This window comes from Ictidomys tridecemlineatus, chromosome 7, assembly GCF_052094955.1.
Source record: "Ictidomys tridecemlineatus isolate mIctTri1 chromosome 7, mIctTri1.hap1, whole genome shotgun sequence".
Classification (NCBI taxonomy): domain Eukaryota; kingdom Metazoa; phylum Chordata; class Mammalia; order Rodentia; family Sciuridae; genus Ictidomys; species Ictidomys tridecemlineatus.
The window spans coordinates 82936499-82963484 of record NC_135483.1 but is presented as its reverse complement, the minus strand read 5'-3'; the positions used below and the strand labels follow the sequence as shown (position 1 = coordinate 82963484).

The 26986-nt window shown below is 36.6% G+C and overlaps 1 pseudogene; it reads right to left on the bottom strand.

Annotated features, from left to right (window-relative positions):
* Window positions 1-3870: 3870 nt before the first annotated feature.
* Window positions 3871-26986, bottom strand: part of LOC101958754 (heterogeneous nuclear ribonucleoprotein A3 pseudogene) — a 43916-nt pseudogene continuing 20800 nt past the window's right edge.

Sequence of the window (26986 nt, the reverse complement as noted above, 5' to 3'; positions counted from 1 at the left end):
TCTTTGAAACCTGACACAATAAAGCAATTTCAAGTTCTATCTCTATGGTTTGTTTCCTGTTGATGTAGCCCTAAGCAGAGACTGGCGAAAATCTCTTTCATTGAAAGAGGTTGCCAAGCTTCCAAAAAAACTACTAGTTGCCTGAGATCTCAGAAAACATTTTTTTACCCAATCTTGATGATAATTTCAGGTAATGATAAGTACCTCAATTTCACTTGGCTCACCAAATTTCGATCTTCTAAGTTAAACCGTTCATTTGCAGTAATCGTTTTCATTTTTAGGTTTCACTCTGTTTTCTCCTATATGCTTACATGTAGTTGGAACTCTAAATATAACACGGTTTTAGCTAGTTCTTTGAAACGTGACACAATAAAGCAGTTTAAAGTTCTATCTGTACTCTTTGTTTTCTGTTGACGTACCCCTAAGCAGAGACTGGCGAAAACCACTTTCTATGAAAAGGGTAGCCAAGCTTTTATAAAACTACGTGTTGCCAGAAATCTCAGCAAAAATTTTTTCACCCAATCTCGATGATACTTTCAGGAAATGATCAGTACCTCAATACCACTTGGCTCTACAAATTTCGAAAATCTAAGTTAAACCGTTCGTTTGCAGTAATCATTTTCATTTTTAGGTTTCACTCTGTTTTCTACTATATGGATACATGTAGATGGAACTCTAAACCAAACATGGTTTTTTCTAGCTCTTTTATACGTGACACAATAAAGTAGTTTCAATTCTACCTCTATGGTTTGTTTTCTGTTAATGTAGACCTAAGCAGAGACTGGCGAAAATCACTTTCATTGAAACAGGTTGCCAAGCTTCCAAAAAACTACGAGTTGCCTGAAATCTCAGCAAACATTTTTTTACCCAACCTTGATGATACTTTCAGATAATGATCAGTACACCAATTCAACTTGGCTCACCAAATTTCGTTCTTCTAGGATAAACAGTTTGTTTACAGTAACCGTTTTCATTTTTAGGTTTCACTCTGTTTTCTCCTATATGGATACATGTAGTTTGAACTCTATATCAAACACGGTTTTAGAGAGGTCTTTTAAACTTGACATAATAAAGCAGTTTCAAGTTCTATCTTTATGGTTTGTTTTCTCTTGATGTAGCCCTAAGCAGAGACTTAAGAAAATCACTTTCATTGAAAGGGGTTGCTAAGCTTCCAAAAAACTAGGAGTTGCCTGAAATCACAGCAAACTGTTTTTTCACACAATCTTGATGATACTTTCAGGTTATGATAAACCAATCCTACTTTGCTCACCAAATTTCGTTCTTCTAGGTTAAACCGTTCATTTGCAGTAACCATTTTCATTTTTAGGTTTCACTCTCTTTTCTCCTATATAGATACATGTAGTTGGAACTCTAAATCAAACACGGTTTTAGCTAGTACTTTGAAACGTGACACAATAAAGCAGTTTAAAGTTCTATCTGTATGGTTTGTTTTCTGTTGACGTAGCCCTAAGCAGAGACTGGCGAAAACCACTTTATTCGAAAAGGGTAGCCAAGCTTCCATAAAACTACGAGTTGCCTGAAATCTCAGCAAACATTTTTTCAGCCAATCTTCATGATACTTTCAGGTAATGATCAGTACCTCAATCCCACTTGGCACACCAAATTTCATTCTTCTATTTTAAACCGTTCGTTTGCAGTAACCGTTTTCATTTTTAGGTTTCACTCTTTTTTCTCCTATATGGATACATGTAATTGGATCTCTAAATCAAACACGGTTTGAGCTAGTTCTTTGAAACGTGACACAATAAAGCAGTTTCAAGTTTTTTCTGTATGGTTTGTTTTCTGTTTACGTAGCCCTAAGCAGAGACTGGTGAAAATCACTTTCATTGAAAAGAACAGCCAACATTCCAAAAAACTACGAGTTGCCTGAAATCTCAGCAAATATTTTTTCACCAAATCTTGATGATACTTTCAGGTTGTGATCAGTACACACATCCCACTAGGCTCACCAAATTTGGTTCTTTTAGGTAAAACCTTCGTTTGCAGTAACCATTTTAATTTTTAGGTTTCACTGTTTTTTCTTCTCTATGGTAACATTTAGTTGGAAATCTAAATCAAACACGGTTTGTGCTAACTCTTTGAAACTTGACCCAAGAAAGCAGTTTCAAGTTCTATCTCTATGGTTTGTTTCCTGTTGATGTAGCCCTAAGCAGAGACTGGCGAAAATCACTTTCATTGAAAGGGGTTGCCAAGCTTCCAAAAAACTACGAGTTGCCTGAAATCTCAGGAAACATTTTTTCACCCAATCTTTTTTTTTTTTTTTAAATTTCGCTCAATTGTAATAAAATGTTTCCCAAGCATTAGTTTGACCAGGTACCCAAGGTTTTAAGTTATGAATATTTACAGTGTCCATTTATATAACCACACTTGAAGTTATTAAGGACTTAACCATTTTTTAATATTAGCCTATTCTCTACACTGCTTATTCACATATGCCCATTAACAAATGGAATGTTGTCTGTTACATTTATTGGTTTGTGAGTGTTTTCTGGAAAACTGCAGTATCTCTGAAGACCGATTTCCATGCTGGCATTGCATGCATCCAAATATTAATAATGCACAGAGGCACAGATTTAGAGCAACAAGAGAGCATATTCAAACACAAGCACGCCCCATTCCCCTTTTTATTGCTTGTTTTGCTTAGTACTTTTAAAACCAAGTAAAAATCTTGAATTCAATGTTCAACTACCAAAGAAAGAATAACAGAAGGGCACATACTTAGGGCTTGAATGAAATTTTAAGCACTAGCTGGCGCTAAACAGTAAACATTGGTTTCTGTATATATGACCTTGTTATCATCTATAACTCTTCTCAATCATGGTCTTCCAAACAAATTGATAACTCACACCAACATAATTTAGGTTGAAATATACATAAAGAATAACAATGTGTTCTTTGGGAATTCAAAAAAAAACTCAGGCTATCCAAATTTGGAATTCAGGTCTTTGGGAAGTGAGAAGCTTGTACTGAGCAACTGTGCTACATTTCTGCTGCATTGAGTTATTTTCAACAATTATACCTGAACTATCCTTGGTTTTATTCAGCAAAATGTATAGGGCAAAATCAGGAAAGTATGCCAGCCATTTGAGGGTTAAGTAGCATGATTTTTATTCTCTTGCTATGAAAGCTTTAGCAAGAAGGAAAAATTAAACCAAGGAAAATAAATCAAAATATATGGGCCTCATGTGCTTTAAAAAGAAAACAAAACAGATACCCACTTATTTACTCCAATGTAGCAGGCTTAGTGTACCTTATCTTAAATAAATTAACAATGTTTTTTTAAGCTGGGAGGGGGAGAACATCCACTACCCTTTTTCAGAATTTAAATAGAGGGCAGCAGACATCCTTTACACCCAAAAACTATGGCAGCAGTTTAAATGTGACCAAGGTAAATGTAGAACGGAGATGTTCTAAACACTGCTAAGACTCGGCAAATCTAACACACTAAAATCATGATTACATTGTGAAAGAAAATGCACAAAAACCAAATAGGAATTTTGAGATATTTCATTTGAAGATAATCTTAGTGCTATTAAATTCACAAATACGATAATTTAAATACCCAATCCTATTTATCTAAAACACACATTTCAAACATACAAATATCTATTCTCTCCACATGTCAGCGCCCATTCATATCATGGTTTGGAAATGGGGAGAATAGATTCCCCTTAAACTGCAAGTCAGCAGGTGTTTCTTTACAGTTAACTTTAGCAAAATTCATACAAAATAGTAATTAACAATGATCTTCTTTACTGTTAACTCACAAGGAAACACCTTCAAAACTGCATTTTGTTAAAGTTTCTGTACTAAAATGTAGAAAAACTGAACTACACAAATATTGAAAAGTTAAAAATTCCTTAATTTTTTATTCCTGGTACCACTACCACAATTTACAGGGCAATATACCTGATGTAATGAAAAGAAAAAGAAAAAGAAAAAGCTACAATAGATAAAAGACCTCAGGAATGTACATCTAATTGACACTACATTGCATTAATCAATAGCTGCACTTTTTGCAAACTGTGGCTATGACAGTCCTGAACAAGAAGGGTTTCCTGTTTAAGCTGCAGTAACTTTTCTGACTATGGATCATCGTTCATTCTGTGGCAGATTTTTACAGTTACTCTAATGCATTTGGGACGACTGTCTCAAAGTAATCTGCAGCTTTCCTGACAACTCCTCGCTCTCTCTCCTGCTAAGAACTTTAGCCCTTTTCTGCTGTTTTTAAAACCTTCTGCTACCATATCCACCACTTCCACCACCAGATCCATAACCACCACCATAGGGACTGCCAGAGCTTCTTCCACCAAAACTGCCCCCCTTCATGGGTCCATAATTTGATTGCTGTTGTCCACTGTAATTTCCAAAGTCATTATAATTCCCACCACCACCATAGTTACCACCACCAAAATTTCCTCTTTCATTGTAACCATCATATCCTCCTCCACCACCATATCCACCACCTTGGTTTCCATATCCTGGTCCACCACCACCATAACCTCCTCTACTACTATAACCAGGACCACCACCATAGTTGCCACCATCACCTCCAAATCCATTATATCCACCATCACCTCCTCCGTAACTACCTCTGCTGCCACCACCTCCACCACCATAGCCTCCTCTTCCACCAAAGTTGCCACCACGGCCAAAGTTACCTCCACCACCTCCAAAGTTTCCTCCACGACCCATAAAGTTGCCAGATCCACCTCCACGACCTCTTTGTGATCCAGCAGACTGCATCTCTTGTTTAGAAAGGGCCTTTTTCACTTGACAATTATGCCCATTAATAGTGTGGTATTTCTGAACAACAATTTTGTCAACTGTATTATGATCATCAAAAGTTACAAAAGCAAATCTTCTCTTTTTTCCACTCTGCCTGTCTTCCATAACTTCTATGGTTTCAATCTTGCCATACTTTTCAAAGTAATCTCTCAAATTATATTCTTCTGTATCTTCTTTAATACCACCAACAAAAATTTTCTTCACTGTAAGATGGGCACCAGGCTTTACAGATTCCTCTCTAGAAACAGCTCTTTTTGGTTCCACTACTTGCCCATCAACCTTGTGTGGCCAAACACACATTGCTGCATCCACCTCTTCAACACAAGAGTAAGTCACAAAACCAAAGCCCCTGGGACGTTTTGTTAGGGGGTCTATCATTACCACACAATCTGTGAGTGTGCCCCATTTCTCAAAATGTTCTTTTAAACTATCATCTGTAGTTTCAAAGCTCAGATAACCAATAAACAGCTTCCTCAATTGCTCTGGTTCCTTTGGATCCTGACCCTCCTCCCCCCGGGGGCGGCGGCAACTGCCGGAGTGGGGCAGGGGCGACCGGGCAGCGGTTTTACCTCAATTTTGAGACCAGACTCGCCACTTCCAACTCGAGTTAATATGGGACGGAGAGGAAAAACATTTCACCCAATCTTGATGATACTTTCAGGTAATGATCAGTACACCAATTCCAGTTGGCTCACCAAATTTCTATACTCTAGGTAAAACCGTTCGTTTGCAGTAACCATTTTCATTTTTAGGTTTCACTCTGTTTTCTCCTATATGGATACATGTAGTTGGAACTCTAAATCAAACACGGTTTGTGCTAGCTCTTTGAAACTTGACACAATAAAGCAATTTCAAGTTATATCTCTATGATTTGTTTCCTGTTGATGTAGCCCTAAGTAGAGACTGAAGAAAATCACTTTCATTGAAAGGGGCTTCCAAGCTTCCAAAAATCTACAAGTTGCCTGAAATCTCAGCAAACATTTTTTTAACCCAATCTTAATGATACTTTCAGGTAATGATCAGTACACCAATCCCAATTGGCTCAACAAATTTCTTTACTTTAGGTAAAACCGTTCGTTTGCCGTAACCGTTTTCATTTTTAGGTTTCACTCTATTTTCTCCTATATAGATACATTTAGTTGGAACTCTAAATCATAACGGTTTGTTCTAGCTCTTTGAAACTTGACATAATAAAGCAGTTTCATGTTCTATCTCTATGTTTTGTTTCCTGTTTATATAGCCCTAAGCAGCGACTGGCGAATATCACCTTCATTGAAAGGGGTTGCCAAGCTTCCAAAAAACTAAGAGTTCGCTGAAATCTCAGCAAACATGTTTTCACCCAATCTTGATGATACTTTCAGGTAATAATCAGTACACCAATCCCACTTGGGTCACCAAATTTTGTTCTTCTAGGTAAAACCGTTCATTTGCACTAACCGTTTTAATTTTTAGGTTTCACTCTGTTTTCTTTTATATAGATACATATAGTTGGAACTCTACAACAAACAAGGTTTGTGCTAGCTCTTTGAAACATGACACAATAAAGCAGTTTCAAGTTCTATCTCTATGGTTTGTTTCCTGTTAATGTAGTTCTAAGCAGAGACTGGCGAAAATCCCTTTCATTGAAAGGGGTTGCCTAGCTTCCAAAAAACTACGAGTTGCCTGAAAATTAAGCAAACATTTATTCACCCAATCTTGATGATACTTTCAAGTAAGGATCAGTACACCAATCCTACTTGGCTCACCAAATTTTGTTCTTCTAGGTTAAACCATTCGTTTGCAGTAACGGATTTCATTTTTAAGTTTGACTCTGTTTTCTCTGATATGTTTACATTTATTTGAAAATCTAAATCAAACACAGTTTGTGCTAGGTCTTTGAAACTTGAAGCAATAAAGCAGTTTCAAGTTCTCTCTCTATGGTTTGTATCCTGTTAATGTCGCCCTAAACAGAGACTGGCGAAAATGACTTTTTGAAAGGGCTTGCCTAGCTTCCAAAAAATTACGGGTTGCCGGAAAGCTCAGAAAACATTTTTTCACCCAATCTTGATGATACTTTCAGGTAATGATCAGTACACCAATCCCAATTGACTCACCAAATTTCGTTTTTCTAGGTTAAACCGTTCGTTTGCAGTAACCCTTTTCATTTTTAGGTTTCACTCTGTTTTCTCCTATATGGATACATGTATTTGGAACTCTAAATCAAACTCGGTTTGTGCTAACTCTTTGAAACTTGATACAATAAAGCAGTTTCATGTTCTATCTCTAGGGTTTGTGTTCTATTGACGTAGCCCTAAGCAGAGACTTAAAAAAATCACTTTCAATGGAAGGGGTTGAGAAGCTTCCAAAACACTACGAGTTGCCTGAAAACTCAGCAAACATTTTTTCACCCCATCTTGATGAAACTTTCAGGTAATGATCAGTACACCGATCTCACTTGGCTCACCAAATTTCGTTCTTCTAGGTTAAACCGTTTATTTGCAGTAACCGTTTTCATTTTTAGGTTTCACTCTGTTTTCTCCTATACTGATACATGTAGTTGGAACTCTAAATCAAACACGGTTTTTGCTAGATCTTTGAAACTTGATACAATAAAGCAGTTTCAAATTATATCTCTATGGCTTTTTCCTGTTGATGTAGAACTAAACAGAGACTGGCGAAAATCACTCTCATTGAAAGGGGTTGCCAAGCTTCCAAAAAACTACGAGTTGCCTTAAATCTCAGCAAACATTTTTTCACCCAATCTTGATGATACTTACAGCTAATGATCAGTACAGCAATCCAACTTTGCTCACCAAATTTCGTTCTTCTAGGCTAAACTATTCATTTGCAGTAACCGTTTTCATTTTTAGGTTTCACTCTGTTTTCTCCTATATGGATACATGTAGTTGGAACTCTACATCAAACACGGTTTTTGTTAGCTCTTTGAAACTTGACACCATAAAGCAGTTTCAAGTTTTATCTCTATTATTATTTTCCTGTTGACGTAGCCCTAAGCAGAGACTTAAAAAAATCACTTTCAATGGATGGGGTTGACAAGCTTCCAAAAAACTACGAGTTGCCTGAAATTTCAGCAAACATTTTTTTACCTTATTTTGATGATACTTTCAGGTAATAATCACTACACCAATCCCACTTGGCTCACCAAATTTCGTTCTTCTAGGTTAAACCGTTCGTTTGCAGTAAGCGTTTTCATTTTTAGGTTTCACTCTGTCTTCTCCTATATGGATACATGTACTTGGAACTCTAAATAAAACACGGTTTGTGCTAGCTCTTTGAAACTTGACACAATAAAGCAGCTTCAAGTTCTATCTCTATGGTTATTTTCCTGTTAATGTAGCCCTAAGCAGAGACTGGCGAAAATCACTTTAATTAAAAGGGCTTACCAAGCTTCAAAAAAACTACAAGTTGCCTGAAAACTCAGAAAATATTTTTTCACCCAATCTTGATGATACTTTCAGGTAATGATCAGTACCCCAATCCCAATTGACTCACCAAATTTCGTTTTTCTAGGTTAAATCGTTCGTTTGCAGTAACTAGATTCATATTTAGGTTTCACTCTGTTTTCTCCTATATGGATACATGTATTTGAACCTCTAAATCAAACACGGTTTGTGCTAGCTCTTTTAAACTTGACACAATAAAGAAGTTTCATGTTTTATGTGTATGGTTTGTTTTCTGTTGACATAGCCCTAAGCAGAGACTTAAGAAAAAAACTTTCAATGGAAGTGGTTGAGAAGCTTCCAAAAAACTACGAGTTGCCCGAAAACTCAGCAAACATTTTTTCACCCCATCTTGATGATACTTTCAGGTAATGATCAGTACACCAATCCCACTTTGCTCACCAAGTTTCGTTTTTCTAGGTTAAACCGTTCGTTTGCAGTAACCGTTTTCATTTTCAGGTTTCACTCTGTTTTCTCCTATATGGATACATGTAGTTGGAACTCTAAATCAAACACGGTTTCTGCTAGATCTTTGAAACTTGATACAATAAAGCAGTTTCAAGTTCTATCTCTATGGCTTTTTTTCCTGTTGATGTAGAACTAAACAGAGACTGGCCAAAATCACTTTCATTGAAAGGGGTTGCCATGCTTCCAAAAAACTACGAGTTGCCTTAAATCTCAGCAAACATTTTTTCACCTAATCTTAATGATACTTACAGCTAATGATCAGTAAACCAATCCAACTTTGCTCACCAAATTTCGTTCTTCTAGGCTAAACCGTTCGCTTGCAGTAACTGTTTTTATTTGTAAGTTTCACTCTGTTTTCTCCTATATGGATATATATAGTTGGAACTCTAAATCAAACACGGTTTTTGTTAGCTCTTTGAAACTTGACACCATAAAGCAGTTTCAAGTTCTATCTCTATGGTTATTTTCCTGTTGACGTAGCCCTAAGCAGAGACTTAAAAAAATCACTCTCAATGGAAGGTGTTGACAAGATTCCAAAAATCTATGAGTTGCCTAAAATCTCAGCAAACATTTTTTCACCCCATTTTGATAATACTTTCAGGTAATGATCACTACATCAATCCCACTGGGCTCACCAAATTTCGTTTTTCTAGGTTAAACCATTCATTTGCAGTAACCGTTTTCATTTTTAGGTTTCACTCTGTTTTCTCCTATATGGATACATGTAGTTGGAACTCTAAATCAAACACGGTTTGTGCTAGCTCTTTGAAACTTGACACAATAAATTAGCTTCAAGTTCTATCTCTATGGTTTTTTTCCTGTTAATGTAGCCCTAAGCAGAGACTGGCGAAAATCACTTTAATTAAAAAAGCTTACCAAGCTTCAAAAAAACTACAAGTTGCCTGAAATCTCAGAAAATATTTTTTCACCCAATCTTGATGATACTTGATCAGTACACCAATCTTGATCAGTACACCAATCCCAATTGGCTCACCAAATTTCGTGCTTCTACGTTAAACCGTTCGTTTGCAGTAACCTTTTTCATTTTTAGGTTTCACATTGTCTTCTCCTGTATGCATACATGTAGTTGGAACTCTAAATCAAACACGTTTACTGATAGCTCTTTGAAACTTGACATCATTAAGCAGTTTCAAGTTCTATCTTTATGGTTTGTTTCCTGTTGATGTAGCCCTAAGCAGAGAATGGCGAAAATCACTTTCATTGAAAGGGGTTGCCAAGCTTCCAAAAAACTACGAGTTGCCTGAAATGTCAGCAAACATTTTTTCACCCAATCTTGATGATACTTTCAGGTAATGATCTGTACACCAATCCCACTTGTCTCACCAAATTTCGAGCTTCTGGGTAAAACCGTTCGTTTGCAGTAACTGTTTTCATTTTAGGTTACACTCTGTTTATTTCTATATGGATACATGTAGTTGGAACTCTAAATCAAACTCCGTTTGTGCTAGCTCTTTAAAACCTGACACAAAAAAGCAGTTTCAAGTTCTATCTCTATGATTTGTTTCCTGTCGATGTAGCCCTAAGCAGAGGCTGGCGAAAATCACTTTCATTTAAAGGGGTTGCCAAGGTTCCAAAAAAGTACCAGTTGCCTGAAATCTCAGCAAACATTTTTTAACCCAATCTTGATGATACTTTCAAGTAATGATCAGTACACCAACCCCAATTGGCTCACCAATTTTCGTGCTTCTAGGTTAAACCGTTCCTTCGCAGTAACCGTTTTCATTTTTAGGTTTCACTCTGTTTTCTTCTATATGGATACATTTAGTTGGACCACTAAAGAAAACACGGTTTGTGCTAGCTCTTTGAAACTTGAAAGAATGAAGCAGTTTCAAGTTCTGTCTCTATGGTTTGTTTCCTGTTGATGTAGCCCTAAGCAGAGACTTAAGAAAATCACTTTCATTGATATGGGTTTCCAAGCTTCCAAAAAAATACGAGTTGCCTGAAATCTCAGCAAACATTTTTTCACCAATCATGATGATACTTTCAGGTAATGATCAGTACACCAATCCCACTTCGCTCACTAAATTTAGTTCTTCTAGGTTAAACCGTTCGTTTGCAGTACCCATTTTCATTTTTAGGTTTCACTGTGTTTTCTCCTGTATGGACACATGTAGTTGGAACTTGAAATCAAACACGATTTGCGCTAGCTCTTTGAAACCTGACACAATAAAGAAGTTTCAAGTTCTATCTTTATGGTTTGTTTCCTGTTGATGTAGCCCAAAAAAATCTGAGTTTCCTGAAATCTCAGCAAATATTTTTTCACGAAATCTTGATTATACGTTCTGCTGAAATCTGGCTTGGCACAAATCAGGAGCCACTTGTCAAAAGAAACTAAGTTTATTTTTAGAACTACAAACGCCAAACAAAACAGCTCCTCAGGGAAAAAAACCCTCAGAGCCCTACTGCCACCATGGCTTCCACATGCCTCTCACCCCCACACCAGCCTCTCCACCTCCCACAATCCTCCTGCTCTTGAGGCCGTTTGGCTGGGTTGCATGGGCAGAGCCAAAGAAGTCACCCGATGAGCAGCTCCATGGAGAAGGCAATCAGCTAGATGTTTCTTGGGCCGCTGTGAGCCAATCATCAGCTGGCTGTCTGAAGGGCAGGGAAACAGCCCAATGAACATCACTGCAGAGGAGCCAATCAGCTAGATGTTGCTAGGGCCGCTGTGAGCCAAACATCAGCCGGCAGCTGGAAGTTTGCTGGCAGCTGGATCATCAGCCGGCAGCTGCAAGTTTGCTGGCAGCTAGAAGTTTGCTGGGGCCCCTTTGGCTGTGGCTCTCAACATCTCCCCCTCTCTGTTTAAACAACAAGCATGTGGCTTAGGGACTGTGCCTGCCTTAGGTTGTCCAATACTACATATGGTCCTTACCCGTCTTTGGATGAGCTGACCTCAGGGCGTCAGCCTCCTGTCTTAGGTTGGTACCATTGTAATTGGATCTTACCCGTCATTGACTACCAGTCCAGTATACAGCCACACCTGTGGAGAGGTCTTTGTACCGGTGGGGGGGTGAGGTTCTTTGCCTCACCTCTGTTGGCCCCCAAATTTTACCTGAATGATCATGACAAGCAGAAAGGAGGAAGATACACCAAGCCAATTGACGGCTCTTGTCGTCAAGAATACGAGCAAAAATACCCCAACACTACCAAAAGTTGATGCACTAACAGATAGTTCACAATCCATACAAGTGAGTTCACAATGCATACAAATGACACATAGTCTAGGAAAGTTTTGCAAGCAGTTCAGTGATGGCTATTGCAGAAGCTGTAGATTAGCTTTATCTTTGTCTTCACTGGCACTAGGATGAAGCTAGGAATTCTGGCAATAATGGCTAAAGAAAAAATTGTGTAACATTCCAGAAGGCACTAAAAGAAAACAATTTTCTTAACAATTTACATTGTCTTCACCGGCACTGTGATGAAGATAGGAATTCTGGCAATGATGGCTAAAGAAAAATTGTGTAACATTCCAGAAGGCACTAAAAGAAAACAATTTTCTTAACAATTTACATTATCTTGAAGAGAATTATTAAATATAATGAAAAGGAAAGGTGAAAGTAAACAAACAGATCTGTTAACCTCCTTTTTTGTTACATATTAAAACAATTCTTAACAGTTTTAAATTTACCCAATTTAAACTAAACCATTTAAATCACGTGAAATAAAAAAAAATATTTGGATCCATTTTTTCATGAGTGCTCATCATATATGATATATGGACATACGTAAATTCAAACATATAACACAAAACACAAGTGTGCACACATAATATAATACATACAACACATAACATAATCATAAAGGCCTTAGAACTTTTTAGTGGTAAAATCTCTATTGCAATGTTTAAAAACTCTATATAGTCAAAAAAAATAGAACTGATCAGCAAAACATTAACCTAGGTCAATATGAGCTCAAAAAAAAACCAAAATAGAACTTCATGATATGGGAAAGGGCAATAATAAAATAGATATTGAAAAAAGCATCCTGGTTCTGTCGCAGATGTAAGGATAACCAAATTGGAGTTTTGGATATCAGCTGTTATGGATTTGAGCTAAATCATCTTCTTTTTGGTCTGTAGAAATCGCTTTATTTAATCTCTCTGGAATCCAAATCGGCTGCTGTTCTCCCTGTGGAAACACACAAACAGACCCCTGACTCCAGACAATCACTGGGTCAGAACCTTGGTTAATCTAACTGGAATCCAAATCGACTGTTGTTCTTCCTGTTGAAACACACAAATAGACCCCTGACTCCAGACAATTACTGGGTCAGGACCTTTCCATTGTCCTGTTAGAATATCTTTCCAAAGTACCTTGGGCTTATGTACATTTTTTGGACACATATGCCTTTCTGCAGCACTAAGTCCTGATGAATCCAAATTTAAAAAGTTTAGAGTAAAAAGGGTTATTTTAAGTTTATCTTTGGGGAATATATACCCCTTCCCAATTCCGTCTTATTGCTTTAATAAGTACATTTTAATAGTTTGATGAGCTCTTTCAACTATGCCTTGTCCCTGTGGATTGTATGGGATTCCTGTTATATGAGTAATGCCAAATGATAAGCAAAATTGTTTAAAAGAAGTAGACGTATAACAAGGGGCATTATCTGTTTTTAACTGTTTTGGAATGCCCACAGTGGCAAAATTTTGTAAGCAATGAAATATAACATTTTTAGTTTTTTCTCCGGCATGAAGTGAGCCCATCGAAAATCCAAAAGAAGTATCAACTGTAACATGCAAATATTTTAATTTTCCAAATTCTGGCAAGTGTGTGACGTCCATCTGCCAAATATGGTTAGGTATCAATCCTCTAGGATTGACTCCAAGATTAACTTGTGGTAAAAAGGTCACACAATTTTGACATTGTTTTATTATTGGTCTAGATTGGTGTACTATCATGACGTTCAAGTAATGATCAGTACACCAATCCCACTTAGTTCACGAAATTACGTTTTCCTAGGTTAAACCGTTCGTTTGCAATAACCGTTTTCATTTTTAGGTTTCACTCTGTTTACTCCTATATGGATACATGTAGTTGGAACTCTAAATCAAACATGGCTTTTGCTAGCTTTTTGGAACCTGACACAATAAAGCAGTTTCAAGTTCTATCTCTATGGTTTGTTTCCTGTTGATGTACCCCTAAGCATAGACTGGTGAAAATTACTTTCATTGAAAGGGGTTGCCAAGCTTCCAAAAAACTACGAGTTACCTGAAATCTCAGCAAACATTTTTTCACCCAAACTTGATAATACTTTCACGTAATGATCAGTACACAAATCCTACTTGGCTCACCAAATTTTGGTCTTCTAGGTTAAACCGTTCGTTTGCAGTAACCGTTTTCATTTTTAGGTTTCACTCTGTTTTCTCCTATATGGATACATGTAGTTGGACCACTAAATCAAACACGGTTTATGCTAGCTCTTTGAAACTTGAAAGAATAAAGCAGTTTCAAGTTCTATCTCTATGGTTTGTTTCCTGTTTATGTAGCCCTAAGCAGAGAATGGCGAAAATCACTTTCATTAAAAGGGGTTGCCAAGCTTTCAAAATCTACAAGTTGCCTGAAATCTCAGCAAATGTTTTTTCACCCAATCTTGATGATACTTTCAGGTAATGATCAGTACACCAATTTCACTTGGCTCACCAAATTTCGTTCTTCTAACTTAAACCATTCATTTGGAGTAACCGTCTTCATTGTGAGGTTTCACTCTCTTTTCTCTTATATGGATACATGTAGTTGGAATTCTCAATAAAACACGGTTGTTGCTATCTCGTTGAAACTTGGCACAATAATGTAGTTCCAAGTTCTATATCCATGGTTTGTTGCCTATTGATGTATCCCATAGCAGAGGCTTGTGAGAATCACTTTCATTGAAAGGGTTTCCCCAGCTTCCAAAAAACTACGAGGCTCCTGAAATTTCAGCAAAAGTTTTTTCAACCAATCTTGGTGATACTTTCAGGTAATGATCAGTAGACCAATCCCACTTGCCACACCAAATTTCGTTATTCTGGTTAAACCGTTCGTTTGCAGTTACCGTTTTCATTTTGAGAATTCACTGTTTTCTCCTATATAGATACATGTATTTGGAACTCTAAATCAAACATGGTTTTGGCTATCTCTTTGAAACTTGGCAAAATAAAGTAGTTCCAATTTTTATCTATATGGTTTGTTTTCTATTCATGTAGCCCAAAGCAGACACTGGCGAAAATCACTTTCATTGAAAGGGGTTGCCCAGCTTCCAAAAAACTACGAGTCTCCTCAAATCTCAGCAAAGTTTTTTCACCCAATCTTGATGATACTTTCAGATAATGATCAGTACACCAGTTCCACTTGGATAACCAAATTTTGTTCTTCTAAGTTAAACCGTACGTTTGCAGTAACCGTTTTCATTTTGAGGTTTCACTCTGTTTTCTCCTATATAGATGAATGTAGTTGAAACTCTAAATAAAACACGGTTTGTGCTAGTTCTTTGAAACTCGGCAAAATAAAGTAGTTCCATGTCTATCTCTATTGTTTGTCTCCTATTGATGTAGTCCAAAGCAGAGACTGGTGAAAATCACTTTCATTGAGAGGGTTTGATAAGCTTCCAAAAAACTACAAGTCTCCTGAAATCTCAGCAAATGTTTTTTCACCCAATCTTGATGATACTTTCAGGTAATCATCAGTACACCAATTTTACTTGGTTCACCAAATTTCATTCTCCTAGGTTAAACCGTTCTTTTGCAGTAACCGTTTTTATTTTTAGGTTTCACTCTGTTTACTCCTATATAGGTACATGTATTTGGAAGTCTAAATAAAACACGGTTTGTGCTATCTCTTTGAAACGTGACACAATAAAGCATTTTCACTTTTTATCGCTATGGTTTGTTTCCTGTTGATGAGCCCTAAGCAGAGACTGGCGAAAATCACTTTCATTGAAAAGGGTTGCCAAGCTTCCAAAAAACTACGCATTCCCTGAAATCTCAGCATACATTTTTTCACCCAATCTAGATGATACTTTCAGGTAATGATCAGTACACCAATCCCACTGGGATCACCAAATTTCGTTCTTCTAGGTTAAACCGTTTTTTTGCAGTAACTGTTTTAATTTTGAGGTTTCACTATGTTTTCTCCTATACAGATACATCTATTTTGAACTCTAAATCAAACACGTTTTTTTCTAGGTCTTTGAAACTTGACACAATAAAGCAGTTTTAAGTTTTATCTTTATGTTTTTATTTCTGTTGATGTAGCCCTAAGCAGAGACTGACGAAAATCACTTTCATTGAAAGGGGTTGCCAGGCTTCCAAAAAACTACGAGTTGCCTGAAATCTCAGCAAACATTTTTTCACCCAATCTTGATGATACTTTCAGATTATGATCAGTAGACCAATCAGTAGGCCACTTGGCTCACGAAATTTCGTTCTTCTAGGTTAAACCGTTCGTTTGCAGTAACCATTTTAATTTTCAGTTTGTACTCTGTTTAATCCTATATGGATATACATAGTTGGAACTCTAAATCAAACACGGTTTCTGCTACCTCTTTGAAACTTGACACAACATAGTCGTTCCAAGTTCCATCTGTATAGTTTGTTTCCTTTTTATGTAGCCCTAAGCAGAGACTGGTGAAAATCCCTTTCATTGAAAGGGGTTGCCAAGCTTCCAAATAACTACGAGTTTCCTGAAACCTCAGCAAACATTTTTTCACCAAATCTTGATGATACTTTCAGATAATGATCAGAACACCAATCCCACTTGGCTCACCAAATTTTGTTCTTCTAGGTAAAACCATTCTTTTGCACTAACCGTTATCATTTTTAGGTTTCACTCTGTTTTCTCCTATAGGGATACATGTAATTGAAACTCTAAATCAAACAAGATTTGTACTAGGTCTTTGAAACTGGACACAATATAGCAGTTTCAAGTTCTATCTCTATGGTGTGTTTCCTATTCATGTAGCCCTAAGCAGAGACCTGCGAAAATCACTTTCATTGAAAGGGGTTGCCAGCTTCCAAAAAACTAAGAGTTGCCTGAAATCTCAGCAAATATATTTCACCCAATCTTGATGATACTTTCAGGTAATGATCAGTTCACCGATCCCACTTAGCTCACCAAATTTCGTTCTTCTAGGTTAAACCGTTCGTTTGCAGTAACCGTGTTCATTTTTAGGTTTCACTCTTTTTTCTCCTATACAGATACATGTATTTGGAACTCTAAAATAAACACGGTTTGTGCTAGCTCTTTGAAACTTGACACAATAAAGCAGTTTCATGTTCTATCTCTATGGTTTGTTTCCTGTTGATGTAGACCTAAGCAAAGACTGGTGAAAATAACTTTCATTGAAAGGGGTCGCCAAGCTTCCAAAAAACTACGAGTTACTGCAAATCTCAGCAAATATTTTTTCACCCAATCTTGATGGTACCTTCAGGTAATTATCAGTAAACCAATCCCACTTAGCTCACCAAATTTCGTTCTTCTAGGTTATAACAATCGTTTGCCGTAACCGTTTTATTTTTCAGTTTTCACTCTGTTTTCTCCTATTGGGATACATGTAGGTGGAACTCTAAATCAAACACGGCTTTTGCTATCTGTTTGAAACTTGACACAATAAAGTAATTCCAAGTTGTATCTCTATGGTTTGGTTCCTATTGATGTAGCCCTAAGCAGAGACTGGCGAAAATCACTTTCATTAAAAGATGTTGCCCAGCTTTCAAAAAACTACGAGTCTCCGGAAATCTCAGCAAATGTTTTTTGACCCAATTTTGATGATACTTTCAGGTAATGATCAGTACACAAATGCCACTTGGCTCACCAAATTTTGTTCTTCTATGTTAAACCGTTCGTTTGCAGTATCCATTTCCATTTTGAGCTTTCACTCTGTTTTCTCCTATATGGATACATGTATTTTGATTCCAAATCAAGTGCGGTTTGTGATAGCACTTTGAAACTTGGCAAAAGAAAGTAGTTCCAAGTTTTGTCTCGATGGTTTGTTTCCTTGATGTAGACCAAAGCAGAGATGGGTGAAAATCACTTTAATTGAAAGGGGATGCACAGCTTCCAAAAAACTACCAGTATCTTGACATCTCAGCAAAAGATTTTTCATACAATCTTGATGATAGTATCAGGTAATGATCAGTACACCATTCCCACTTGGCTCACCAAATTTCCTTTTTCTAGGTTAAACCGTTCGTTTGCAGTAACCATTTTCTTTTTGAAGTTTCACTCTGTTTTCTCCTATATGGATACATGTAGTTGGAACTCTAAATCAAACTCAGTTTATGCTAGCTCTTTGAAACTTGGCAAATAGAGTAGTTCCAAGTTCTGTCTTTATGTTTTTTTTTTTTTTTTTTATTGATGTAGCCAAAAGCAGAGACTGGCGAAAATGACTTTCTTTAAAAGGGGTGCCTGCTTCAAAAAAGCTACGAGTCTCCTGAAATCTTAGCAAATGTTTTTTTCACCCAATCTTGATGATACTTTCAGGTAATGATCAGTACACCAATCCCACTTGGCTCACCAAATTTCGTTATTCTAGGTTTTATTGTTCACTTGCAGTTACCGTTTTCATTTTGAGCTTTCACTCTGTTTAATCCTATATAGATAAATGTAGTTGGAACTCTAAATCAAACACGGTTTGTGCTAGCTCTTTGAAACTTGGCAAAAGAAAGAAGTTCCAAGTTCTATCTCTATGTTTTGTTTCCTATTGATGTAGCCCAAAGCAGAGACTGGCAAAAAACACTTTCTTTAAAACGGGTTGCCCAGCTTCAAGAAAAATGAGTCTCCTGAAATCTCAGCAAATGTTTTTTCACCCAATCTTGATGATACTTACAGGTAATGATCACTACACAAATCCCACTTGGCTCACCAAATTTCTTTCTTCAAGGTTAAACCGTTCGTTTGCAGTAACCGTTTTTATTTTTAGGTTACACTCTGTTTACTCCTATATAGGTACATGTATTTGGAAGTCTAAATAAAACACGGTTTGTGCTATCTCTTTGAAACGTGACACAATAAAGCATTTTCACTTTCTATCTCTATGGTTTGTTTCCTGTTGATGAGCCCTAAGCAGAGACTGGCGAAAATCACTTTCATTGAAAAGGGTTGCCAAGCTTCCAAAAAACTACGCATTCCCTGAAATCTCAGCATACATTTTTTCACCCAATCTAGATGATACTTTCAGGTAATGATCAGTACACCAATCCCACTGGGATCACTAAATTTTTTTCTTCTAGGTTAAACCGTTTTTTTGCAGTAACCGTTTTAATTTTGAGGTTTCACTATGTTTTCTCCTATAGAGATACATGTATTTTGAACTCTAAATCAAACACGTTTTTTTCTAGGTCTTTGAAACTTGACACAATAAAGCAGTTTCAAGTTTTATCTTTATGTTTTTATTTCTGTTGATGTAGCCCTAAGCAGAGACTGACGAAAATCACTTTCATTGAAAGGGGTTGCCAGGCTTCCAAAAAACTACGAGTTGCCTGAAATCTAAGCAAACATTTTTTCACCCAATCTTGATGATACTTTCAGAATATGATCAGTAGACCAATCAGTAGGCCACTTGGCTCACAAAATTTCGTTCTTCTAGGTTAAACCGTTCGTTTGCAGTAACCATTTTAATTTTCAGTTTGTACTCCTTTTTATCCTATATGGATATACATAGTTGGAACTCTAAATCAAACACGGTTTCTGCTACCTCTTTGAAACTTGACACAATATAGTCGTTCCAAGTTCCATCTGTATAGTTTGTTTCTTTTTTATGTAGCCCTAAGCAGAGACTGGTGAAAATCACTTTCATTGAAAGGGGTTGCCAAGCTTCCAAATAACTACGAGTTTCCTGAAACCTCAGCAAACATTTTTTCACCAAATCTTGATGATACATTCAGATAATGATCAGAACACCAATCCCACTTGGCTCACCAAATTTTATTCTTCAAGGTAAAACCGTTCTTTTGCAGTAACCATTATTATTTTTAGGTTTCACTCTGTTTTCTCCTATAGGGATACATGTAATTGGAACTCTAAATCAAACACGATTTGTACTAGGTCTTTGAAACTGGACACAATATAGCAGTTTCAAGTTCTATCTCTATGGTGTGTTTCCTATTCATGTAGCCCTAAGCAGAGACCTGCGAAAATCACTTTCATTGAAAGGGGTTGCCAGCTTCCAAAAAACTAAGAGTTGCCTGAAATCTCAGCAAATATATTTCACCCAATCTTGATGATACTTTCAGGTAATGATCAGTTCACCGATCCCACTTGGCTCACCAAATTTCGTTCTTCTAGGTTAAACTGTTCGTTTGCAGTAACCGTGTTCATTTTTAGGTTTCACTCTTTTTTCTCCTATATGAATACATGTATTTGGAACTCTAAAAAAAACTCGGTATGTGCTAGCTCTTTGAAACTTGACACAATAAAGCAGTTTCATGTTCTATCTCTATGGTTTGTTTCCTGTTGATGTAGACCTAAGCAAAGACTGGCGAAAATAACTTTCAATGAAAGGGGTCGCCAAGCTTCCAAAAAACTACGAGTTACTGGAAATCTCAGCAAATATTTTTTCACCCAATCTTGATGGTACCTTCAGGTAATTATCAGTAAACTAATCCCACGTGGCTCACCAAATTTCATTCTTCTAGGTTACACCATTCGTTTGAATTAACCGATTTTATATTGAGGTTTCACTATGTTTTCACCTATATGAATACCTGTAGTTGGAATTCTAAATCAAACATGGTGTGTGCTGGCTTTTGAAACTTCGCAAGATAAAGCATTTTGAAGTTCTATCTCTATGGTTTGTTTCCTGTTGATGTAGCCCAAAGGAGAGACTGGCAAAAATGACTTTCATTAAAAGGGGTTGCCCAGATTCCAAAAAACTACGAGTCTCCTAAAATCTAGCAAATGTTTTTTCACCCAATCTTGATGATACTTTCAGGTAATAATCAGTACACCAATCCCACTTGGCTCAACAAATTTCGTTCTTCTAGGTTACACCATTCGTTTGAATTAACCGATTGTATATTGAGGTTTCACTCTGTTTTCACCTATATGAATACCTGTAGTTGGAATTCTAAATCAAACATGGTGTGTGCTGGCTTTTGAAACTTGGCAAGATAAAGCAGTTAGAAGTTCTATCTCAATGGTTTGTTTCCTATTGATGTAGCCCAAAGCAGAGACTGGCGAAAATGACTTTCATTAAAAGGGGTTGCCCAGATTCCAAAAAACTACGAGTCTCCTAAAATCTAGCAAATGTTTTTTCACCCAATCTTGATGATACTTTCAGGTAATGATCAGGACACCAATCCCACGTGGCTCACCAAATTTCGTTCTTCTAGGATAAACCATTCGTTTGCAGTAACCATTTACATTTTTAGCTTTCACTCTCTTTACTCCTATATGGATACATTTAGGTGGAACATTATATAAAACACAGTTTGTGCTAGCTCTTTGAAACTTGGCAAAAGAAAGTAGTTCCAAGTTCTATCTGTATGGTTTTTTTCAAAATGATGTAGTCCAAAGCAGAGACTGGCGAAAATCACTTTCATTAAAAGGGGTTGCCTGCTTCCAAAAAGCTATGAGTCTCCTAAAATCTTAGAAAATGTTTTTTCACCCAATCTTCATGATACTTTCAGGTAATGATCAGTACACCAATCCCACTTGGCTCACCAAATATCGTTCTTTTGGTTATACCTTTCGTTTGCAGTTACCGTTTTCATCTTGAGTTTTCACTCTGTTTTCTCCCGTATAAATACATGTAGTTTGAACTCTAAATCAAACACGGTTTTTGCTAGCTCTTTGAAACTTGGCAAAAGAAAGTAGTTCCAAGTTCTATTTCTATGGTTTGTTTCCTATTGTTGTAGCCCAAAGCCTAGACTGGCGAAAAACACTTTCATTGAAAGGGGTTGCCCAGCTTCAAGAAAAATAAGAGTCTCCTGAAATCTCAGCAAATGTTTTTTCACCCAATCTTGATGATACTTTCACGTAATGATCACTACACCATTCGCACTTGGCTCACCAAATTTCTTACTTCTAGGTTAAACCGTTCATTTGCAGTAACCGTTTTCATTTTGAGCTTTCACTCTGTTTTCTCCTATATAGATACAAGTATTTGGAATTCCAAATCAAAAGCGGTTTGTGCTAGCGCTTTGAAACTTGGCAAAATAAAGTAGTTCCAAGTTCTATCTTTATGGTTTCTTTCTTATCGATGTAGTCCAAAGCAGAGACTAGTGAAAATGAGTTTCATCATAAGGGGTTGCCCAGCTTCCAAAAAACTACGAGTCTCCTGAAATCTCAGCAAATGTTTTTTCACCCAATCTTGATGATACTTTCAGGTAATGATCAGTACACCAATCCCACTTGGCTCACCAAATTTTGTTCTTCTAGGTTAAACCGTTCATTTGCAGAAACCGTTTTGATTTTGAGCTTTCACTCTGTTTTCTCCTATATAGATACATGTAGTTGGAACTCTAAATCAAACATGGTTTGTGCTACCTCTTTGAAACTTGGCAAAATAAAGTAGTTCCAAGATCTATCTCTATGGTTTGTTTTCTATTGATGTAGCCCAAAGCAGAGACTGGCGAAAATGACTTTCATTAAAACAGGTTGCCTGCTTCCAAAAAGCTACGAGTCTCCTAAAATCTTAGCAAATGTTTTTTCACCCAATCTTGATGATACTTTCAGGTAATGATCAGTACACACATCCCACTTGGCTCACCAAATTTCGTTCTTCTAGGTTACACCATTCACTTGAAGTAACCATTTTAATATTGAGGTTTCACTCTGTTTTCTCTTATAAGGATACATGTAGTTGGAACTCTAAATCAAACACGGTTTTTGATAGCTCTTTGAAACTTTGCAAAATAAAGTAGTTCCAACTTCTATAATATGTTTCGTTTTTTATTGATGTAGCCCAAAGCAGAGACTGGCAAAAATCGCTTTCTTTGAAAGGGCTTGTGCAGCTTCCAAAAAACTACAAGTCTCCTGAAATCTCAGCAAATGTTTTTTCACCCAATCTTGATGATACTTTCAGTAGCGATCAGTACACCAATCCCACTTGGCTCAGCAAATTTCGTTCTTTTTGGTTAAACCATTTTTTTGCAGTAACCGTTTTCATTTTGAGGTTTCACTCTGTTTTCTCCTATAAAAACACATGTAGTTGGAACTGTATATCAAACAGGGTTTTCTTCTAGCTCTTTGAAACTTGGCAAAGTAAAGTAGTTCCAAGTTCTATACTATGGTTTGTTTCCTATTGATGTAGATTAAAGCAGAGACTGGCAAAACTCACTTTAATTGAAAGGGATTGCCTAGCTTGCAAAATATTACAAGTCTCCTGAATTCTCAGCAAATGATTTTTCACCCAATCTTGATGATACTTTCAGGTAATGATCAGTACTCCAATCCCACTTGGCTCACCAAATTCTGTTTTTCTAGTTTACACCATTCATTTAAAGTAACCTTTTTTATATTGAGGTTTCATTCTGTTTTCTCCTATATTGATATATGTAGTTGGAATTCTAAATCAAAAATGGTTTTTACTAGCTCTTTGAAACTTGGCAAGATAAAGCAGTTTGAAGTTCTATCTCTATGTTTTTTTTTCATATTGATGTAGCCCAAAGCAGAGACTGGCGAAAATGACTTTCATTAAAAGGGTTTGCCCAGCTTTCAAAAAACTATGAATCTCCTAAAATATAGCAAATGTTTTTTCACCCAATCTAGATGATACTTTCAGGTAATGATCAGTACACAAATCCCACTTGGCTCACCAAATTTTGTTCGTCTAGGTTAAACCGGTCATTTGCAGTAACCGTTTTAATTTTCAGCTTCCACTCTTTTTTCTCCTATATGGATACTTGTATTTGGAACTCTAAATCAAACACGGATTGTGCTACCTCTTTGAAACTTGGCAAAATAAAGTACTTCCAAGTTCTCTCTCTATGGTATGTTTTCTATTGATGTAGCCCAAAGCAGAGACTGGCAAAAATGACTTTCATTAAAACAGGTTGCCTGCTTCCAAAAAGCTACGAATCTCTTGAAATCTTAGCAAATGTTTTTTCACCCAATCTTGAAGATACTTTCAGGTAATGATCAGTAGACCAATGCCACTTGGCTCACCAAATTTCGTTTTTCTAGGTTAAACCGTTCGTTTGCAGTTACTGTTTTCATTTTGAGCTTTCACTCTGTTTTCTCCTATATGGATACATGTAGATGAAATTCTAAATCAAACACGGTTTGTGCTAGCTCTTTGAAACATGGCAAAAGAAATTAGTTCCAAGTTCTATCTCTATGGCTTGTTTCCTATTGATGTAGCCAAAAGCAGAGACTGGCGAAAATCACTTTCATTAAAAGAAGTTGCCCAGCTTCAAAAAAAAAAAAAAAAAAAATAAGAGTCTCCTGAAATCTCAGCAAAATTTTTTTCACCAAATGTTGATGATACTTAAACATAATGATCAGTACACCAATGCCACTTGGCTCATCAAATTTCGTTTTTCAATGTAAAACCGTTCGATTGCAGTAACCATTTTTATTTTGAGGTTTCACTCTGTTTTCTCTTATATGGATATATGTAGTTGGAACTCTAAATCAAACACGGTTTGTGCTACATCTTTGAAACTTGGCAAAATAAAGTAGTACCAAGTTCTGTTTCTATCGTTTGTTTCCTATTGATGTAGCCCAAAGCAGACACTGGCAAAAATGACTTTCATTGAAATGGTTTGCCCGCTTCCAAAAACTTATTAGTCTTCTGACATCTCAGCAAATGTTTTTTCACCCAATCTTGATGATATTTTCAGGTAATGATCAGTACACCAATGCCACTTGGCTAACCAAATTTCGTTCTTTCAGGTTAAACAATTCGTTTGCAGTAACCGTATTCATTTTGAGGTTTCACTCTGTTTTCTTCTATATAAATACATATAGTTGGAATTCTAAATAAAACACAGTTTGTGCTAGCTCTTTGAAACTTGGCAAAATATAGTAGTTCAAAGTTCTGTCTCTACGGTTTCTTTTCTATTGATGTGGCCCAAAGCAGAGACTGGCGAAAATGACTTTAATTAAAAGGGGTTGCCCAGCTTCCAAAAAACTACGAGTCTCCTGAAATCTTAGCAAATGTGTTTTCACCCAATTTTATGATACTTTCTGGTAATGATCAGTACACCAATCCCACTTGGCTCACCAAATTTCGTTCTTCTAGGTTAAACCATTCGTTTCCATTAACCGTTTTCATTTTGAACTTTCACTCTGTTTTCTCCTATATGGATACATGAAGGTGGAACTCTAAACCAAACACGGTTTATGCTATCTCCTTAAACCTTGCCAAAATAAAGTATTTCCAAGGTCTATCAATGTGTTTTTTTTCCTATAGATGTAGCCAAAAGCAGAGACTCTCGAAAATCACTTTCATTGAAATTGTTGCCTAGCTTCCAAAATACTAAAAATCTTTTAAAATATTAGCAAATGTTTTTTCTTCCAATCTTGATGATACCTTCAGGTAATGATCAGTACACCAATCCCACTTGGCTCACCTAATTTCGTTCCTCTAGGTTAAACAGTTCGTTTGTAGTAATATTTTCATTTTTAGGTTTCACTCTGTTTTCTTGTATATGGATACTTGAAGGTGAAACTCTAAATCAAACACGGTTTTTGCTAGCTCTTTGAAACTTGGCAAAATAAAGTACTTTCAAGTTCTGTCTCTATGGTTTGTTTCCTATTGATGTAGCCCAAAGCAGAGATTGGCGAAAATCTCTTTCATTGAAAGGGTTTGCCCAGATTCTAAAAAACTTCGAGTCTCCTGAAATCTCATCAAATGTTTTTTCACCCAATATTGATGATACTTTCAGGTAATGATAAGTACACCAATCCGACTTGGCTCACCAAATTCTGTTTTTCTAGGATAAACCGTTCGTTTGCAGTAACCGTTTTCATTTTGAGGTTTCACTCTGTTTTCTCTTATCTGGATACATGTAGTTGAAATGCTAAATCAAACACGGTTTTTGCTAGCTTTTTGAATCTTGGCAAAATAAAGTAGTTCCAAATTCTATCTCTATGGTTTGTTTCCAATTTATTTAGCCCAAACAAGAGACTGGTGGAAATCACTTTAATTAAAAAAAGTTGCCAAGCTTCCAAAAACTATGAGTCTCCTGAAATCTCTGCAAATGTTTTTTAACCCAATCTTGATGATACTTTCAGGTAATTATCACTACACAAATCCCACAGGGCTCATTAAATTTTGTTCTTCTAGGTTAAAGCGTTTGTTTGCAGTAACCGTTTTCATTTTGAGCTTTCACTCTGTTTTTTCCCATATGGATACCTGTATGTGGAACTCTAAATCATACACGGTTTTTGAAACTTGGCAAAACAAAAAAGTTCCAAGTTTTATCTCAATGGTTTTTTTTTTCTTATTGATGTAGCCCAAAGCAGGGACTGGCGAAAATCACTTTCATTGAAAGGTGTTTGCCAGTTTCCAAAAAACTACGAGTGTTTTAAAATCTCAGCAAATGTTTTTTCACAAATCTTGATGATACTTTCAGGTAATGATCAGTACAGCAATCCCACTTGGCTCACCAAATTTCGTTTTTCTAGGTTTAACCATTCTTTTAAAGTAACCGTTTTCATTTTGAGGTTTCATTCTGTTTTCTCCCATATGAATGCATGTAGGTGGAACTCTAAATAAAACACGGTGTGTGCTAGCTCTTTGATACTCTGCAAAATACAGTAGTTCCCAGTTCGATCTCTATGGTTTGTTTCCTGTTGATGTAGCCCAAAGCAGAGACTGGCGAAAATCACTTTCATTGAAAGGGCTTGCCCAGCTACTAAAAAACTACGAGTCTCCTGAAATCTCAGCAAATGTGTTTTCACCCAATCTTGATGATACTTTCAGGTAATGATCAGTACACCTATTTCACTTGGCTTACCAAATTTCCTTCTTCTAGTTTAAACCGTTTGTTTGCAGTGACCGTTTTCATTTTGAGATTTCACTCTGTTTTCTCCTATATGGATACATGTAGGTGGAACTCTAAATCAAACACGGTTTTTGCTAGCTCTTTAAATCTTGGCAAAATAATGTAGTTCCACGTTCTATCTTTATGGTTTGTTTCCTAATGATGTAGGCTAAAACAGAGACTGACGAAAATGACTTTCATTAATAGGGCTTGCCCAGATTCCAAAAAACTTCGAGTCTCTTGAAATCTTAGCAAATGTTTTCTCACCCAATCTTTATGATACCTTCAGGTAATGATCAGTACACCAATCCCACTTGGTACACCAAATTTCTTTCTTCTAGGT